The 20,815-nt window shown below is 39.6% G+C and overlaps 1 long non-coding RNA gene across 1 annotated transcript in view; it reads left to right on the forward strand.

Moving 5' to 3' along the window:
• The window catches only part of LOC306858963, a 1,377,007-nt gene that overhangs the window by 680,247 nt on the left and 675,945 nt on the right, over positions 1–20,815 (forward strand). The gene's annotated exons all lie outside the window — the stretch shown is intronic.

Below are 20,815 nucleotides of genomic sequence, written 5' to 3' on the forward strand. Positions count from 1 at the left end.
ACCTTCACCTGAGTTCTGATTGCACACACCTGCACCTCATTAGCACAATCATCAAGCCTGCTACTTAAACACACATAAGTCTGGTCTCATTTATTCAAAATGGACTCCCTATGCTACTCACCGGTTTACCAGTTATGTAAAGTCAACGTAATATGTAATTTAAAGCAAACAGTTTAATTTAGCTCAAAGTGAATCATTTATGAATCTAATAGGGAATTTGAACAGAATCACTGTTTTACAGCTGATCACTGAGGCGACAGCGATTCATGAACAAGCCATATAACAAACTCTGTACTGGATATTAAAATCCAAAATATAGTGAAAACACTATTTAATAGCACAGTAACAAGATCGGCAGATTAAGACATCAACTTGTGAGCACAAAACACAAGATACTTCTCTTTTCAATATAAATCTGATTTTATTTATATAAACCTAAGACATAAACTAATCGAACACATGAACACAAGCATTCACACATTCACACGCTGCAGAAAGTGAGGAAAGGATGAGTTTAAGAGAATGAAAATGTGAAATCCCAAGTTTAGAGAAATATGTTATTGCATAGACCTGAACAACCATCAATCACTTAATTAAACCTCGCTTTGAGTTTCTCAATGAGGCTAAAATTTGTATTAAACTGCACCGACTCAGCAAAAGTCTGGAGGTTACTTGCTTGTTTGCTTCTAGAATTCCCTTTTTTTGTTGTCGTCGTTACGGGGGGGGGTTCCCAAGTTTGCTGATTGGTTGGATGTTCAGTAGTCGTTAAAGTGACATCTTGGCAAGCCAATGGTTGGGGTTGGCTGAGGATGCGGAGTTGTGGCTGGTTGTGGCGTTTGAGGCGGTCACAGACTCGGAGACGAGGCATGGCAGCAAAACTTAACTGAGAACACGAAACTCGCAACGGAAAATAAAAGGATAAAAGGATGAAAAGAGACTAGGTGGTTTTTCTTCTCATTGTGGTGGCAGCTGGCACGTAGGCCAGAGCACGCTCAAAGAGCAGCATCAAAACGCGGTGGCAAAAGAGAAGAAGAGGAGAGAGAAGCAAGAGAGTTTGATGGTGACCTGAGTTTTTAAACTCTGCTTCTGGCAACATTCCCTCTGGTGTCTTGACCAATTAGATGGGCTATTATCTTAGCTAGGGGTGTTCCTTCCATCATAAATCAGCATGTTATCAGTCACATGGTTCGAATTTTACACACTCTTGCAAAGTATACTTTTGGATGTGATTTCTATAACCAGAATATGATACATTTGACAAAGAATTGATTGGAAGAAACATTTAAAGCATGATTTTTCAAACTCATACATACCAAACACGCATATGAATCCTTCAGCTATTCAATAATGATTCAAAAGACATGCATAATATGTGATAAACACGATAGTCAATTGTGTGGGTTACATACATGATATCATAGTTATATCATGAGTTATGCATAGATTAGTTTAATTCAAATGAAAGTCCTTTAAAATGATTTTAGGTGCATATGGAAAAGTCTCTGTGTAGTTCTATGAAGAACAAAAAGACATGTTCTGCAACGACCAGAGAGAGGTTAAAAGGTCTCCTAAGGAATTCCAGGCTAAGTCTTTGTCTTGTATGTGTGGGAGACCAGCCCAAGATTTTCTATCACAGGTTTACATGTGACGGTCATCTCTTTGACCATCAGTCTTGATTACTTGCCCCAAATTAGACAGTCTCCTTCCTGAATTGGAATTATCAATAAGTGTTCTTTTGTCTAAAGATGGTAAGCTGTTCTGTGAAAGAGGCTTGCTGGTTAGTTTGCTTGCTTCAGACTAGTTGGCGCTAGGATTTGGACAGATTTATGACGTCGTCCTGTTACAGCTTTGAGGCCCCTCTTTGTGGAATCTCAGCTTCTCATGTTTTGATGTTCTGATCGAATCTTAAATTTGTCTGATTCAGTCTCTGATATTCTACATTGAACTACAAATAGGAAAAAAGTCCTTTTACTTCAGGTGCACAGAGCCAAATGAATCATTAAAAATGAGCAAAACAGGTTTCTAGTTCCACACTGTACCAGCTGAAAAAGTCAGTTGAAAATGAAAAAACTTTTTTTTTTTTTTTTTTTTTTAGAAACGGCATCATGCAAAAATGTCAGGGTACATGTGAATTAAAACCAGACAAACAAATAGTCCATTTTTTTATTCCCATGCACCCTGCAATTTTGGAAATAAAATAATTACTTTTCAAACAGTATTTAGGAAGTGAGAAAGAGGGAGAAAGGAATGAAGTAGAAAGTGAGAGAAAGGGGAAATAAGAGGAGGTTGGGAACGCTTCTGAAGTTGGAGGATGCTGCATTGAATGCAATAAATCCAGGTGGGTTGTTGCCCGTATAAGACTTGATCCAGTCCTGGTACCGAGAGACTCTTGCGAACACAGTGGGAAATGTGGGGTCAGCACATTGCAAACCAAAACTCACAATGCCGACTGAATCCACAGGGAGCCTTTCCCACTGACCATTAGACCTCCAGAATTTCCCTGTATTGATAGACAATCAGCAGTTAAATCTCTGACAGTATCCAGTGAACAACTGTTATATACAGACGTATGCAACTGTGTAGCCCTATGATAAAAGTATGCTGGCCGTGTGTCTCTCAAAACATTTTGTTTGTTTTTTCTGTGGCCGGCATACCCTTTTCAAGGTCAAGTTGCAAGACTTTATTTTTGTGACTTAAATGAGTCCATTCAAGCAAGTGTGAACTTGACCAATCTATCAAATCAGTCTTTTTGTATGTATCTGACCTTAAAAAGTTATGAATAGTCTTGCAAAAAACATTAGATGACTAAGCTGTTGCAACAGGCTACATGTAGTGTATCAAAGAGCAGTCATAGAGTCAAGTTCATGATCAGTGCAGTAAAGACAGGGATTAATAGAGCAACTACAATGGAAGTGTAAAGTCTGTAGGTGACAAAACTGGTGAGTAATTTGATTTGGATTAAAAAGGGTTCAAATGAATGACTGATTTCTTACATGACATGCACCCTTTCCTCCCTGATTTAACAATCCAGCACAAATCATATTGCTCGTGATGCTTATGTTGACCCTTCCATAAGCATTATTACAGTCGCTGTCTTTCACAACTGGTATCATCACCTCCTGCAGTACCTCAGGAAACTCTGTGCCTACGACACAGGTCAGAGGACAAATTTATGGCTTGTAAAAACATTTCTAGGTGAATTCTTGAGGATTACAGTATAGCTTGCAAGGAAATGTTCACTCACCATTAGGTTGCAGTCTGCCCCATCCAGTTAAAGTTAATCAGACATATTCGAATTCAATAGTTACTTATTCAGGAGTGCCTCAGGGGTGTGTGAGTGCACCTTTTCTTTTTAATTTGTATACAGATGATTGTAAATCTGACAGTGTAAACACATACATTTTGAAGTTCTCGGATGACACAGTGTTATTGTCTTTATTGGGGAGTAAAGATGATCTCAGTACGCATCAGTATTGTACAGATAGATTAGTGGAGTGGTGTGAGAGGAATTCACTTGTTCTAAATGAAAAGAAGACAAAGGAAATTATCTTTGGATTTCTAGAGAACATGTATCAAACACGAGTGACTATACATGTCTGCATATAAATACTTGGGTGTCTATGTGGACGCTGCTTTATCATGGAGTGCACATAATATAATATATATTATAGAGTATGTTTGTTGTAAAGTACAGCAGTGTATTTATTTCCTCAGGAAACTAAGGTCTTTTGGAACTAACAAACAGATTATGCTCATGTTTTTCAATCTGTAATACAGAGTGTTGTACATTATGGAATATGTGCTTGGTATAGCTGTCTCTGTTCAACTCAAAGCTCGACTGGCAAGATAACTGTTCTAAGATTGTGGGTCAAATGCTTGAGTCAATATTTCATGAGTTGTACAAGAAGAAAATGTAAAATTATGTCTGATTCTTCCCATATTCTGTATGAGCAATATCAATTTTGCCATTGAATAGACGACTGAGAGTAACGTATGCCAGACTGAACAGATTACGTAAATCTTTTGTTCATCAATCAGTAAAATTAATTCATCAGAATAGAGGGTTTAAGTAGGAAGCAAGATTCTGAGGAATGGAAGGTACTTTAGCTTTTTGCACTGCAGATGGATGTGTACTTTTGTGTGTGTGTATTGTATTGTGTAATGTGTACTGCTGTGAATTAATGTTAGACAGTAAACGCTATGGGATGCGAGACAATTTTTGTAAGAAATTCCAACAATAAAGTGAAAATTGAAATTGAATTGAAAATAGGTTAAGGTTTAAATGCAGTGCGTTTGTGAATTAGACATTTCTGTGTTTGTATAGGATTATTTCCTTCCTTAGTTTTATGGCCATAAAAATTTTGCGAGTTACTTAATATAAAATATATATATATATGTGACCCTGTACCAAATAAACTGTCTTAAGTAGCCTGGGTATATTTGTAGCAATGCCCAAATATATGGGTCCCACTATATGGGTCAAAATTACCCACTTTTCTTTTATGCCAAAACTCATTAGGATATTAAATAAAGATCATGTTCCATGAAGCTATTTTGTAAATTTCCTACCATAAATATATCAACACTTAATTCTTGATTAGTAATATGCATTGCTAAGAACTTCATTTGGACAACTTTAAAGTAGATTTTCTCAATATTCTGTTTTTGTTTTTTTGCACCCTCAGATTCCAGATTTTCAAATAGTTGCATCTCGGCCAAATATGGTCTGATCCTAACAAACCATACATCAAAGGAAAGATTATTTATTCAGCATTCAAATGATGTGTAAATATTAATTTTAAAAAAGAATAACCTGTATGACTGGTTTTGTGGGCTTAGATCACATACAGAACATTATATATTACAGTGTTTTGCTGTATTTTACAGGATATTACAAGTATTCTGCGTTTGTAGAGAATTTCATACAGATGCAGAATTTGCTTATCTACAAAACCAATTTCAAGCAAGTCTTTAGATGCAAAGGTTTTTACAATCATGAGTTGTTGCCAAGTGTGTTTACAAAATTTCTTAGAAGTTAAATGCCTTGTCATTTAATACACAATTGAAACAAACATTATTAAATGTACATCTGATTTTGTCACGATGTAGGGTTTTTGTAAGCCCTTACCTGCTATGTAGAGAAATGTGACACCAGCAACACTCAAAGCGCTGCTGAACTTCATCCTTCTGTTCTTCTCTGTGATCTGACTGTGCTTTTTATCTAATGAGATTGAAACCAAGTACCACTGCTTTTATCAAAAGTTCTCTGTCTCCACCCCACTACTACGTTCATTTCTCTGAAAATGTGCCAGAGATAAGCTTATCCTGAGCTTTTCATATGTGTCTTTTGTGCATGCGGGTGGGATGTTATCACCACCTTTGGTCGCACTTTATATTAGGAGGCCTTAAATACTGTGTACAAACTTTTTTTTTTCTTTGATGTAACTTGCATCAAAAAATAAGTACAATGTACTTATTGTGTTCATACTGTATTGCAAAACACTTTTGCTGCTATTGAGGTGGGATACGGGTAAGGATAGGGACAGGTTTGGTGGTATGGGTAGGTTTAAGGGTGGGTTAAGGTGTAAGGGATAGGTCAACAGTGTAATTACAGATGTAACTACATATAGGTATTTTTAAAAATATAAGTACAATGTAAAAACATGTATGTAAACAAAAAGTGCATTGTATCAAATAATTAATTTAAATGTAACTAGATAAGGCCACCTAATATAAAGTGGGACCCCACCATTTACTAAAGTTGATTTCATCCCAACACCTTTTTGAAAGCCTTTGAAAAAGCAGCATGCAGAAACATGAACACAGAAGAACAAAAAAGACATCTCCCATCCATCATTTTATTCACACATGCATCATGAATTACATACAAAGCATGTACATTTAATCCACCACCCACCTCCAAAGGGCCAATATACTGAAATGTGGATTAAATATATATAAATGTCTGTGAATGTTACATTTCTGGGAACTGAATCAAGTATACAATGAATACAATGAAAGGTTTTTTTTATTTTTTATTATTCACCACTATTATTAAGTCTGTGTTTGGGTCTGTGCTTTTTTTAATCGAAAATTTGTTCAAATTACTTTTATTTATTGATTACTTTTTTAAAGTTTCATAAATACCAACATCTGCTTAATGCATGAAATTGTTAAATTGTTTCAATTTCACCTGTGTTAACTTAATTTGGATATTGTGATAAACACTGACTGAAATAAAATCTTGAAAAAACTAAATAAATATATATCTCAGATGCTATGTATTGAACTGTTTATTAGATAGTTGATGATGTGTTATAATCAGAAGAAAAGACCTGCATGTACTTTCATTATTCTAACCTACTTACAAAGGCACCTGCATATGGCCAAAAATGTTGAGAAACCAGTTTGTACAGTCAACCCTATTCATACTTACAATAGTAGAACAGTCAAACATGTTTACAATACAGATTGTCAAAGCAGCTTTTCAGTGTTAAACAGGAAACTCAATTCCCCAAATCGTTCGGTTGGGGAATACTGTTGTAACGGGGCGAACAAGACGTAAGACGTGCGGATCCATGTGCAAACCTTTATTTATAAACATAGTCAATATACAGGCAAACAGGTATGGCACGGGCAAGACACAAGAGAGATCCTAGGGCAAGCGTGGGTCGACGATCGGCAAACAATATCCAACAGGGCAAGGCAGAGAGATAATCCAGGTACACTAGCAAAGATTCAAACGAGGGGCAAACAGAGTCTGAAGGGCAAGGCAAAGGGTTAATCCAGGAAACACGTGAAAGAATCGAAACACTAGAAAACACACAAGGCAAGGCTCTGATAACTGAGAGGGCTCCGTAGAGTAGCTATCGCTAGGATATGAGCTATACAATACTCGGCGATCACAGAGAGAAAGTCCAAGGCTTATAAAGAGTGTGTGAGTGGGTGATAGTGATTGTGAGAATGTTCTCAGCTGTGAGCGTGATTAGTGTAATCAGCTGTGTGTGTGTCGTCCGTGCAATGGATGATGGGAAATGCAGTCCAGTGTGCTTTGTGGTGTGAGAGTCAATATGATGGAGAGGCGACCTCTGGTGGCTATCGGGCGGAAGGCCACAGACCGGATTTGTGACAACTATCAGAGTAGAAGGAAGAAATTTTTCTTTCAGAATAATCTTGTATGTGGCTTGAGTCACACGTACTTCACAAAGACAGATCTGCCTGACTTGGTTTTCAGCTTTGCCCAACACCTGCTCCTCTAATGGTTAGACAGAGAGCTCATTTATGAAAGGTGCATAGACACAGATTTGATCTTAGTGTTTGTGCGCTGAAATCCATGCCAATCCATCCATGTCTTTGATGTGTGAAAAGTGTTTAGTGCCACATCAGGGTCTGAATAGACACAAATTTCTCGAGTACTCGAATACTGAAATGTAAGCAATTCTTGCTGATTTGGATGTTTACTGGTGCTATAATATGTTAATAACATCAATTAGGCATTCAACTGTACTCCATTTCAAGAACATTTGTCATTTATAAATTTCTCACCTGAAAGAGAGGTGTATGCACGTTTATTGTGCATACATTCATTCTACTAAGGACCACCCATTGGGCCAACAATGGAATCCAGCGGCGTGGGTGAAGGTATAATGCATGTAGGTCTTTTACTTGCGCTTCTGTGAACTTAACCACATTTGTTGGGATTGAATTTTAATTTTATTATAGCTCCATGTTTAACATGACTCCAATTTAAAGTGATCATTAAATTTAAATTGTATTGAACAACCACACTGGAGAGAAACTGTACGCATATGATCAGTGCAACAGAACATTTTTGTGGGCTTCAGTCCTGAAGTTCATACAAAGGAGAAGCCACATTCATGGAAAGTGTTTTTCACATCTACAAAATCTAAAAGTACATCAGAAAATACACACTGGTGTGAGAGAGTACATGTGCTGTGAGTGTGAAAAGAGTTTTACTTCAGACAATTGTTTAAAACTGCATGAGAGGATCCACACTGGAGAGAAACCATACATGTGTTCACACTGTGACAAGAGATTCTGTCAGTCAGTACATCTGAAAAGGCACGAGAGGATTCACACTGGAGAGAAACCTTCTGATAGCACTGCATGTGAGAAGAGTTTCAGTCGTTCATCTGCTCTACGCAAGCATACAAAAAAACACTCAGAATAAGTAGATCATCTTCAGATCCAGCACTTTCAGGTCTGATAATGCATCCTAACCAAACGTGACAATAATGCATTAAGCAATAAAATATCATCTGAATAAACAGTCATTACAAGTGACATGACAAAGAAACATCATCTAAAGTTTTCACAGTGAATAAACTTCATCTTCAAAACCAGCAGATTCAACTGTGAGATTCAGATTGTTCAGATTGTAGGCCGCAACAAAAAAAGGGACACACGCGGATATCGAAAATAACTCGAGATTTATTTACAAAATAGAAAAACAAATGAATAGTAATGTTACCGTCAGTAAAATCAGTGATGTAGAGTAAGGTGTATGCATGATATGTAATATACTGTGGCCCTGGTGCAAAAATATAATAAAGAAAAATAAGAGCAACTGAAGCAAATAAGGCTACGTCCACACGAAGACGGGTTTCTCCGTATCCAATCTTTTTTTTTTGCTTCAAATTCCGTAAACACGGAGTCGTCTCAGGAAATATCTGCGTCCACACGGAATCACTGAAACCGACTGAAAACGATGTAGTACACATGCCAGACCAATATGTGGCGCTGTAATTCTGCCACAGAGATACACAAAAAAACAGAGAATAAGACTTGGACCATGTGCGTAAACCTTGCGCGCTGAATATAAACTAACACACAAAGCAGAAGATTTTGCTTTAATAAAACTAATGAGCTCAGTGGGTTCTGCAGCACGAACACAGGCACGTAGTCTGACATTGTTGTTGTTGTTGTCGCTGTTATGTGACGTAGCGGCGTCTGATTAGGGGCGAGACGTGGGCTGATGACGTCATCGTTTCAGAAAATATACGGATTCGCTGTCCACACGAAAACATGAAACCGGCGTTTTCAAATTTATCCACCCTGGGACCCGGCTTCAAAAATGATCGGTTTCACTCTATACGGTAAAAATTTTATGCGTATACAGAGAAACCCGTCTTCGTGTGGACGGGGCCTAAAGTAAACCAAAAGAAGGGGCCCGCAACAAGTAGTGGAATGGCTCCTTTTAAAGTACAGGACAATGGGGAAGCCAGGTGTGCGTGATGAAACCACTTATGGAATCAACCATCTTCCCAAATGCAAGGGGGGGTTTTAGGCAACACACACAGGATCGTTCACACCCCTCCCCTCAAAAACAGGGATTCTTTCAGAAATCCCTGTAAGCAAAGAACAAACAGTTAACAATACACAACATATCAATTGTCCTAAACTTAGGAACCATGAACAGCTACAGGAACATATCAATTGTCCTAAACTTAGGAACCATGAACAGCTACCGGAACAGTCAATTAATCATAGACAGGGGCACGGGACAGTGCATCCGCTACAAGATATTCCCCCCTTGAATGTGTCGAATATCAAGACAATATGCCTGCAAAAACAACGTCCATTAAATAAGTCTTTGGTTTGGACACTGGAGGGAGTTCAAAAAGGTCAACGGATTATGATCCGTATAAACAACGATTGGCTGACTGGATCTAACATAAACAGCAAAATGTTGCAAAGCCCAAATGAGCATCAACGTTTCTTTTTCCAAAATCGAATAGTTACGTTGGTAAGAGGTGAATTTCTGTGAAAAAAAAAAATGACAGGATGGATGATCCCTGATATGTCAGACTGCTGAAGAACAGCCGCCAACCTGACTAGCATCCACCTGCAGAGAGAATGGGTGGTCAAAACAAGGTGCAGCCAACAAAGGAGAGGCACATAATAGGGCTTTCACATTTTCAAAGGCTACTGCACATTTGGAAGACCAGACAAACTTTACCTTACTTTTCAAAAGATCCGTAAGAGGAGCTACAACAGTAGAAAAATTATGACAAAAGGAGTGATAGTAGCCCACTTAGTAACCTCATCAGTTCTTTTTTGGTGACAGGTACAGGAAAATGTACAGGACGAACCTCACCATTCCCGACAACTTCCCCAAGGTTTGTCACAGTTGCCCTAACAAACTCACATTTGGTCAGGTTTATAGTGAGCTTAGCCTCAGACAGATGCCTCAACACCCCACAAAAACGTTCAATATGGGTGTCCCAGCTATAACCAAACACAACAAGATCATCCAAATAGACCGTACAACCATCAAGTCCTGTAATTACCCTGTTCATAAGGCGCTGAAGTGTTGCTGGGGCATTTCTTAACCCAAAACTCATAACTTTGTAAGAGTATAATCCAGAAGGAGTGACAAATGAGGAATGCCTTGTCCATCTTTGCACTTGACCACTTGACAATTTATATGACGTATTTCCTATGTTTGGCCAAAGTGTCAAAGTGAGGATGAATACCACAAGTGTGTGTCGAACTTTTCATCACCTGATGGGACACACTTGTAGTGTTGTAAAAATGCAAGTGTTTACATAGCTTTATTTTAATTTTAAATACTTTGCATTTTATAATCAACTTCTAAATGTCTGTTCAGTAGCCCCATTTAACATGACATAATTAAGTTGGCTTGAGAAAGCCAACTTACTGAAATCCTATTTAAACTTATTATTAGTGGTGCTTGCCAAAGGCAAGGCATCACTATTGTTATCTTGCATACTTCTTCTTCTTATTAACATTAAAGAGGTGTGTGAACTTGCAAGTACGATGTCAGACACTGTAATATGCTCTGGTCCGCTCCCTGCTTACCGGGGTGATGAAATTCACAGCAGACTGTCGTCACTCAATGGCTGGATGTCTAAGTGGTGTCTGCAGAACATAGGTTTCATAGACAATTGAACAAGTTTTTGGGGCAGACCTGACCTGTTAAAAAGAGATGGTCTTCATCCCTCCTGGGATGGTTCTGCTCTTCTCTCTAGAAATATGGCACATAGTCTTAGAGTTCGTACTTGACTAACTGGGGCCCAGGTCAGGAAGCAGACAGACTGGCTAAACCGACCGTCTGCTAGTCGCCTCACGTCACAGAAGTCAGTTAATTCTCAGCACATAGAGACTCTTTCACCTAGATATCACACTATAGAGACTGTGTCTGTTCCCCGAACAAGAAAATACAAAAAACGTCTAAACCAAATTAAGAGTACAAATTTAATTGATTAGATTAGATTAGATTAGATTCAACTTTATTGTCATTGCACATGTAAGGTACAGGGCAACGAAATGCAGTTAGCATCTAACCAGAAGTGCAATAAGCAGAGGTACAGGATATACAGTGTCTACAATAGTTACATATGTACAGAATATACAGATAAGGCAGTAGTACTATGGACATAATTTACAAATTTTTTAGATACTATCAGTATGATATACAGATGGGTGATATGAACATACTATACAGATGGATTGTACAGTAAATGTATGTACACTATGAGCAAAAACTATGAATATAATTACAAATGGATATGAATAAGCTATACATTAAGATATATAAACACTAGTGCAATGAACATTGAAAGTGCATAGAAATAAAAATTCCAGTGCATAGTACTCAGTGTGTGGATGTTTTTTTGTTTTTGTTTTTTAACCGATTTTAATGATGGGGAGGGGTGAAGAGTTTGTGGTGGTGTGTGAGGGGGGTATCATTGGGCAGAGTTTAGTAGGGAAACAGCTGTAGGGAAAAAGCTGTTCCTGAGTCTGCTTGTCCTTGATCGGAGGCTCCTGAAGCGCCTCCCAGAGGGCAGTAATTTAAACAGTCTATGGTCAGGGTGAGAGGAGTCCTTAAGAATGCCGCGAGCTCGACGTAAACAGCGTTTTCTCTGGACGTCCTCAATGGCAGGAAGTGGTGTCCCTGTGATGCGTTGGGCGGTTTTCACCACCCTCTGCAGTGCCTTGCGGTCAGCAACTGTGCAGTTCCCATACCAGACTGTGATGCAGTTGGTCAGGATGCTTTCAATTGCACACCGGTAGAAGTTCCGCTGGATGATTGGAGACAGGTGGTTCTTCTTCAGTGTCCTAAGGAAGAAGAGGCGTTGGTGAGCCTTCTTGACTAGGCTGGATGTGTTGGTGGTCCAGGTCAGGTCCTCCGAGATGTGGGTTCCCAGGAACTTGAAGCTGGAGACACGTTCAACAACCATCCCGTTAATGTGGATGGGGTCATGCGTTCCACTTTTCTTCTTCCTGAAGTCCACAATAAGTTCCTTTGTCTTGCTGGTGTTGAGGAGCAGGTTGTTGTCAGCGCACCATGCAGCCAGGTGCTGTACCTCCTCCCTGTAGGCAGTCTCATCGTTGTCTCTGATGAGGCCAATCACTGTGGTGTCGTCAGCAAACTTGATGATGGAGTTGGATCCATGCACAGGCCTGCAGTCATGGGTGTAGAGGGAGTAGAGGAATGGGCTCAGCACACAGCCCTGTGGTACGCCGGTGTTGAGTGTGATGGTGGTGGAGCAGGTGTGGCCTGACCTAACATGCTGAGGTCTGTTGGTCAGAAAGTCCATAATCCAGCTACAGAGGGAGGTGTTAACACCCAAGTCTCCAAGTTTAGTGATCAGCTTGGAGGGAATGACGGTGTTGAATGCTGAGCTGAAATCAACAAACAAAATCCGTGCATAAGTGTTGTTATTATCCAGGTGTGTGAGTACCGAGTGCAGTACTGTGCATACTGCATCCTCAGTGCTCCTATTGCTACGGTAGGCAAATTGGTGTGGGTCCAGTGTGGGTGGGAGGCAGTTCTTGAGGTGTGCCAGGACCAGTCGCTCAAAGCACTTCATTACAATGGGTGTGAGTGCTACGGGGCGGTAGTCATTCAGGCACGTCGGGGAGGAGTGTTTCGGCACTGGCACAATGGATGTGGCCTTAAGGCATGTTGGCACAGTTGCTTGGGTGAGGGACAGGTTGAAAATGTCTGTGAAGACCTCTGCGAGCTGCTCTGCACATATCCTGAGCACACGTCCAGGAATGCCGTCAGGGCCAGCGGCCTTGCATGCATTGATCCGGCTCAATGCTGTGCAGACATCTGTGGAGGTGAGTTTGAGGGCCTGATGGTCTCCTGAGAGTGTGATCTTGGTGGCTGTCTCCTTGTTGTAATTCTCAAAGCGAGCATAAAAGTCATTTAGCTCATCAAGGAAGGAGACGTCTGTGACCGTTGGAGTGGAGTTGCATGGCTTGTAGTCACTGATGACCTGGATGCCCTGCCACATGCGCCGGGGGTCAGAGTTGGAAAAATGCTCCTCTACCTTTAGCTTGTAGCAGTGCTTGGCCTTCTTGATGCCCCTCTTCAGGTTAGCCCTGGATATGCTGTAGGCCTGAGCGTCATCTGATCTGAAAGCAGTGTTGCGGGCTTTCAGCAGGAGCCGCACTTCCTTGTTCATCCATGGCTTCTGATTAGGGTACGTTGTGATCTGTTTCTCTGTTGTAACACTGTCAATGGAGGTATTGATGTAATCCAGTACAGAGGTGGTATAGATGTCAATGTCCGTGTGAGAGCCACTGGCAGCCTGGGAAGCAAACATACTCCAGTCCGTTTGTTGAAATTTGTCCTGAAGTACAGACTCTGCTCCCATTGGCCACACTTTGATGGTCTTCACTGATGGCTTCACACGGTTGATGAGGGGTGAATACTTGGGGGTGAGAAACAAAGAAAGGTGATCAGACTGTCCCAGGTGGGGGAGGGGTGTCGCGATGTAAGCTCCTGCGATGTTTGTGTAAACATGATCCAAAGTTTTTTCTCCTCTAGTGTGGCAGGAGACATGCTGATGGAATTTGGGGAGCACTGTCTTTAAGTTGGAGTGATTAAAATCACCCGCAACAATAAATGCAGCTTCCGGGTGTACAGTCTGTTGTTTACTAATGGCCGCATGCAGTTCGTTCATAGCAAGCTTGGCATTAGCATCCGGGGGAATATAGGCTGCAGTTATGATGGTGGAAGTGAACTCCCGCGGCAGATAGAAAGGTCTACACTTGACCATGAGAAACTCTAGGTTAGGTGAGCAGTGTTTTCCAACAATGTCAGAGTTCGTACACCAAGCTTTGTTCACATAAATGCACAATCCTCCACCTCTGGTCTTGCCGGAGTCATCTGCCGTTCTATCTGCTCGGAGCGTGTAGCGTCCGGTTAGATCAATAGCATTATTGGGTATGTCGCTATGTAGCCATGTTTCAGTGAAAACCATGACATTGCAGTCCAAAAGTTTCTTACTATGGGTGATGCGAAGTCGTATTTCATCCATTTTGTTCACCAATGACCGCACATTAGCGAGGAAAATGCTGGGTAAAGAGAGCCGGTGCGGTGTTAGCTTTAGCTTAGCTCTTAGTCCTCATTAGATGATCAATAAATAAAAAATACAATACAGAGAAACACTTGATAAAACTTGGCTTACTGAATATCAGGTCCCTTTCTACAAAAGCACTTTTTGTAAATGATTTGATCAATGATCATAACCTAGATTTGCTCTGTTTGACAGAAACATGGCTAAAACCAGATGAATACATTACTTTAAATGAGTCTACCCCCCAAGATTACTGCTATAAAAATGAGCCATGTCCAAAAGGTAAAGGGGGAGGTGTTGCTACAATTTATAGAAATATTTTCAGTATTTCTCAGAGGGCAGGCTTTAAGTATAACTTGTTTGAAGTTATGGTGCTGCGTATAACATTATCTAGAGAAACACGTGTTAGTGATAAAGGATGATAGGATCAGCATTCATAGACATTCTGAACTCTATTGGGGTTAGACAACACGTTTCTGGACCTACTCATTGTCAAAATCATACTCTAGATTTAATACTGTCACATGGAATTTATTTTTCTGGTTGAGAAACGGCTGATGGTAACTGTTTGTCTGCATGTGTTGGTGTATCAGTGGTGGTGGGTGGCACACTCGTGTCTACTAGAAACTCGCGGTCAAAGGGATAATGGCTCAAGGGGTCTGAAAGGTGTAGATGGTGAGGGCTGTGTCATGGGTGGTGGTTCCAAAGGTGGAATTTCTTGGTTGAACGACCAACCTCCCCTGTTTCGGTGAGGGGGAGTACACCATCCACCTGGGTTATTGTCCCTTCTATGTTTGTATTTGGACACTGACATGTTGAACCCCAGTTCTAGGTCTGACAACACTAGGTGTGTCAGAAACCACCACTTGTGTGTAAGTGTTCGGAGGGGCAGGGTTAGTTGTGTGTTGTTGGGCCTGTTCGACTCTTTTTGCTCTGTGGTTTTCAGAGTCGTTGCACATCTCTGCTGTAAAAAGCACTTTGATCCTTTCAAACATGTCCGAAACAATCATATTTTTCAAATTTTTTCTGGCCCAATTGCCCGCGACCTCAAATGCATGAAACCAATCAGCTTGATCGGTTCTTTCTTTGAGTTCCACCAAGGTCTGATCAATCAGTGAATCATAATGTTCTTCAAATATTAGTTGTGTGGTGTATGATCAGTTCCTCGCACTGCCCTCTAGCAATTGGAACAGCTGGTTTGATGGTGCCAATTAAGAGCTGAATCAGTCTCCTAAATGATCTTGGGCTGTTGTTAACCACTTTAGTGGTGATCTTTCCGAGGTGGGGCACCAGTCGTATGAGGTCATACATTAATTTCATGGCCACTCTGAGCCTAGGTGGAGCTGGTGTGTAATTCGTGTTTCTGCTGTCATCATCGTCAGGTTGGTCAAAGAATCTTTTACGTCCTGCCCCACAAGTGTTTTTATTTCTGGGCAGGAAACATCTATTTCTGTCTCTTTTATTCCCGTAAGAATATTTGTCTTTACTGTAAAACGTGCAGGTGTTGGTATCTCCATTGGCCCTGTTGTCAAAAGAGGCTAAGTCTCTTCCTCTGGCCATCGAGGAATGAGTCGAGTTTAGATACATGTCTCGGTAACTGAGATTTTGTGCCCTAGGGAGGTCAGGGGTCACATACACATTCGGTCCGATCAAATCTTGTGTCAAACTCCCTCTCCATTGCTGCCACCCTTCTTCTGTGTTGAATATGACTGGCATTGTTATGCTGCCTTTGTGGAAAGTCAAATGTTAGATAGTTTTGTGGTGCACTTTCTGTGGCAGTGTCATAACGAACATGGGGGGTCGAGGGTGGGAAGGCAGTGATCTTGTGAGTCTCTTACTGTAACCCCGTCTTCCCCTTCTCGATCTTCTATATTCAGAATGAATTAATTTTCTAGGCAGTGTGTATTGCTCATTGTGTGAGCTGGTTGGCGCCTAGGTATCACTATGTGTGAGGGAAGTGGTCATATGTGGTTGTTCTGTCATTATTTGTCATTTCCAACAGGCAAGATATCATAATTAATAGAATGGTGACAACGTGTCACCGTTTATTCATAAATCAGGTCTATTTGCCCGTAAACTGACTGCTGTGGGGATGTCTCCATCATCACAAGGGTGTGGGCTGATGTAATAGCCACCAGAAGGAAATATCGTCAAATGGACGATGAAGATCATCAGCACGTAGATGTGCTCTTGTGTTTCTTGAATTTGATCTGTATCTCTGATCTACTGGACGTTCCATAAATTTCACGAGTAGACGTGGAGCTCTCCTTGGCTCACTGCATGCTCTGAAACTAGCCATACAGTAAGATCTGAGAAAAAAATTGCGACGTTTCAAAGCTTGCTGCTTCTTCTTCAGGCTGTCTAAATGTCGTTTTTGAGGAAGGAAGTACAGACTGACAAGTGTTATGTTGTATCTTCATCGAGTGATTCAGAATGAATGACTGAAATGGTGCTCTCTATCATTTTGTATCTAAGAGAGCACTCATCAACTCGTCACTCGAGTTCAACCCACTTCAGCTAAAACATGAAATAAAGTATGAAAATAAAAAGATTTCTTTGAAGTGACACCTCTGAAAAATATTTCTATTGCTCTTCTGTCTAGAATCAGTGTGTTTTGATTTTTAGAACCATGTTTGTTAAAGTTATTCAACAAAAACCGTGCCGAGTGTGAAAATAGAGAAGTCCTGGAAGCTCACAATCAATTATTTTTGTACATTTTCTCTCAGAAAAAGGTGCTTTTAGATTTTTAATGTCATGTTTGTTAATGTTTTTGAATGTAAGAACAATATAGAATCTCAAAATACAAAAGGAAAAACATTATTTAACAGATTTTACTGGGGGGGGGGAGGAGTAAAATGTAGGTGTCCGGTCACTTTTGACCGTGAAGATCACAAAAGCAACTCCCAAATGAGGTGCACCAGAGGGTTAAGAAATTACAATATAATCAGAATTAATTTGCCTGGGTACTAACGTACAATGCCAATAGAAAATCATCATACCCCTTTGAAATAGGCAAGGCAAGGCAAGTTTATTTATATAGCACATTTCATACACAGTGGTAATTCAAAGTGCTTTACATAAAAGAAAGTGAAATAGACATTAAAATCAATAAAAACATGGAAATAAGAATAATAAAAACAAGGAATTTTAAAACGATATAGAAAATTATTTAAAATAAATTTAAAGAAAATGATTATACATAAAATATATTGCAGTCAGTTCGGACATATAGCACAGTGCTCATTCAACAAATGCACAGTTAAACAGATGAGTTTTGAGTCTTGATTTAAATGTGGCTAATGTTTTAGCACATCTGATCTCTTCTGGAAGCTGGTTCCAGCTGCGGGCCGCATAATAGCTAAACGCAGACTCCCCTTGTTTTGTGTGAACCCTTGGTATTTCTAACTGACTCGATCCTAATGATCTGAGTGGTCTGTTTGGTTTATATTCAGTGAGCATATCAGCAATATATTTAGGTCCTAGGCCATTGAGTGACTTATAAACGAGTAAAAGTACTTTAAAATCAATCCTAAATGTAACTGGAAGCCAGTGTAAGGACCTGAGGACTGGTGTGATATGCTCAGATTTTCTGGTTCTAGTCAGAATCCAGTGTTCTGGATGAGCTGCAGTTGTCTAATGGTCTTCTTGGGAAGGCCGGTGAGGAGACCATTACAGTAATCCACCCTGCTGGTGATAAAGGCATGAACAAGTTTATCCAAGTCTTGATTGGAAACAAAACATCTAATTCTTACAATATTTTTGAGATGATAGTATGCTGATTTAGTTATTGCTTTGACATGACTACTGAAACTAAGGTCTGTCTCCAGAATTACCCCAAGATTTCTGACTTGATTTTTCGTTGTTTGACCCCTAGAGTCAAGGTATGCATTCACCTTGAGAACTTCATCTTTGTTTCCAAATGCAATGATTTCAGTTTTCTCCTTGTTTAACTGAAGAAAGTTCTGGCACATCCAACTGTTAATTTCATCAATGCATTGGCAGAGGGAGTCAATGGGGCTGTAGTCATTTGGAGATAAGGCTAGGTAAATCTGGGTATCATCAGCATAGCTGTGATAGGCAATTTGGTTCTTCCTCATTATCTGACTTAGTGGGAGCATATACAGGTTAAACAAAAGCGGTGCAAGAATTGAGCCTTGTGGGACTCCACATGTCATGGCCGTCCACTTAGACTTATGCTCTCCTATACTCACATAATAACCTCTCCCTTCTAAGTATGACCTGAACCATTTGAGTGCCATCCCAGAAAGCCCGACCCAGTTTTCCAGTCTCTCTAAAAGTATGTTATGATCGACAGTGTCAAACGCAGCACTAAGATCTAGTAGTACCAGCACTGATATTTTGCCAGAATCAGAATTTACGCGAATATCATTTATTATCTTAATGAGTGCTGTCTCTGTGCTGTGATGTGCTCGGAAACCAGATTGAAAATTGTCCAGGTATCCATTTGACTTTAAGTAGTTGTTCAGCTGATTAGAAACTACCTTTTCAATAATCTTACCTATGAAAGGAAGATTTGATATGGGTCTATAGTTGCTCAACATGGTGTTATCAAGATTGCGCTTTTTCAGAAGGGGCTTAACAACTGCAGTTTTAAGGGAGTTTGGAAAAGTCCCAGAATAGTTACTTTATTTGTCAAACAACCTGAAATCAAACCCCATTCCAAATAACTTTTCCAGCTTTATTTACAATTTTGGTCTTACATCATCAAACTAATGAAAGAAAAAACACAGCAGTTCTGCAAATTAATAATAATTTAAAAAAAAACTAGAATAACAGGGACCTCTGATCACTTGTCACTGCAATTGTCATCAGAAGATATGCTTCAAGCTTGCGTCCATATGTGGAAATTGTCTAAGTTTATCTAGGTTTTAGAACAAATCAGAATTTTGATGACTTTTGACGCAATTAGCAACCTCTGTTAGGATATAATTACTGGTGTTTTGAATTGTAAGGCAGGTCGGCCTACGAACTCCATCGCAAGTGTTGAAGCTGACTTCTGCGGATGAAACGGCAAACTATTTCTTCAGTAAATTTCTTTAATTAATCGCAATCTGACTCCTGGTCTTTGTTTATCATACCTGGTCCTTGGGTTTTAACTGTTATTCCCCAACAATAGATAGATAGATAGATAGATATAGAGAGAGACAAATTTAAATGTTAATGAAATGTGGTTTATCTTTTCTCAGGTTATCTTTATTTAAATTGGCAGTATATAATCTGTGCTAAAATGTGAGTATAATCTTAAAAAGTTGCTTATTAAACTCTCAGATTAAAATTATTGGAAACTGATTGTCTTCTATAAGGATTAGATAACAAGGATAAAATGGTCGTTGATCTTTTTCATTTCAGTGGTGATGTTCTTGAGCAATTTTGTGTAAACTACAGTTTTTCCAGTATAAAGAAATAATATTATTAAATATGACAATACATTGATTTGTGTCTCCTCATCTTCCCTTTTTTAGAGTGAACCATTCAGTTAATAAATACAAGATGCAATAACCAGTGTTCTTGCAGGTGAAGACAGGTATGTAAAGGTTTGGAGCAGTTCTAGTTCAATCGCTCAGATTCTGAGTCATTATCAGACAGATCAGGGAAACTTCAGATATATTCACACTTAACTCACATACTAATTAGCATTAATAATGACACCAATTAAACAAATGAGGCAGAAGCACAAGAGCATCACAGACAAAAGACTTATTTTACATTTATATTCACACACAAAGCAAAATAAATGATCTTTCAAACCGAAATGTCATTTACTCCTGTGCTCTCAAACGGAGCAGTGGTTCCATTAAGAAAAGATGGACCTTTAACTAACATCAACTCATGGCTTGTTAATGCATTATTTTGATATGACTTTACTTGACGGGGCCCAAGCTTAATTGAGCTCAGCTCATGGTTTATGTTATACTTTCTATCAAACACACATGTACTAACACAGTGAGTATTCAGCCCGGTTAAAGGGCCTCATTTATATGTTGCGCAGAAACCATCCTAATTTTGATCTTACGATCATCTGTCAAATATGCGTACGTGTGATTCATAGAATGAACATAGGCACAGACTCTATTTCAGACGTGAAATCTATGAATCGCAAATAATCTTGAACTTGCAAGCAACTGAATGGTTTCACTTCTTTACCTTCTATAATACAACTCCTAATTAATATCATTAACATAAAAAAGATCAGCAGTCATCATCTGAATCCTTTCATTTAGAAAACTGAGCTGCAAGAACAGCTTACATTTCCTACAAACCTGCATTACTCTGACAAGAAAAAGTGTGTATTTCTGCTCAGACCCTGACGTGATGCTAAGCACTTTTCCATGTCAAAGGCAGTTTTTACAAATATGAGCATTGGTGTGAAATTAAGCCCACACACACTCAAAGATAAAATCTGTGCACGCGCTTTATAAAGAGGCCTGTAATGTCCAGAA

The sequence above is a fragment of the Barbus barbus genome, assembly GCF_936440315.1.
Source record: "Barbus barbus genome assembly, chromosome: 39".
In the NCBI taxonomy this organism is placed as follows: Eukaryota; Metazoa; Chordata; class Actinopteri; order Cypriniformes; family Cyprinidae; genus Barbus; species Barbus barbus.